We start from the raw sequence: 884 nt of genomic DNA, 5'->3' as shown, positions 1-884 counted from the left end.
TGGGGTGCAGGACATGGGGACCCTCTTGCAGCATCAGAGGAAATGGCAGCTCTGAACGGGGCCGGAGAGACTCAACACCAGGGTTTTCCGTAGCGGAAGGGGAACGCGTGCCCGGCCCCCCACTGTGAGCACCTGAGCGGCTGCGAGGTCTCCTGGGACCATGTGCGCCCACGTCCCAGCACACGCTGCACCCAGTGCCAGTGCCAGCAGCGCAGGCAAGAGCATCACCCAGGGATGGGTACCACAAGCACCCACCGTGGCGGTGGGGAAGCCCACGCAGCTCTGGGGCTCCAGGGGGGCAGGAGCCATGCCCCCTCCCCATGGTGGCTGCACCCACCGTATCCCACGAACACCTCTGCGGGGTGGCAACAGTCCCGGCTGCTTGCAGCCACATCGCTCCCTGGGTCTCCCCCAGACTGGCACGAGCAGCACCAGGGGCTGGCAGAGGGGTGCTATGGCCAGTGCCCCAACCCCACGTGGCAGCAGCGGCTCCTCCATTGCTTCCCGCGGCTCCGAGCAGACCAGACCCAGGGTCCCTCTGCAATAACCCCGTGCTGGAGGGGCTGGGCTGGCTCAGCACCCGCCGTCTTTGTCCTCTCCCGCCTGGGCCGCAGGCTGGAGAGCCACTGGGATGGTGGCTGTGGCTCCCATGGGACACGGGGTCTGGCACCCACCGTGCACCAGTGCTGTGCATCCCACCTGCCCTGGGATGCTGCTGCGCAGGTGATCGGGGATGGCAGAGCCCCCAAATGCACGGCTCCCCGGCCACACGCGTGACACAGCTGTGTGACAAGGAGGGGACATCAGCACGAGCCCCCCCAGAGCGACCGGGGGAGCAGACAAGGCAGTTTGCCAGCAGGACCTGGTGGGTTGTGGCACTGATC

Source organism: Pygoscelis adeliae, unplaced genomic scaffold (genome assembly GCF_000699105.1).
Source record: "Pygoscelis adeliae isolate BGI_AS28 unplaced genomic scaffold, ASM69910v1 Scaffold397, whole genome shotgun sequence".
Lineage (NCBI taxonomy): Eukaryota > Metazoa > Chordata > Aves > Sphenisciformes > Spheniscidae > Pygoscelis > Pygoscelis adeliae.
This window is presented reverse-complemented; position numbering follows the sequence as displayed.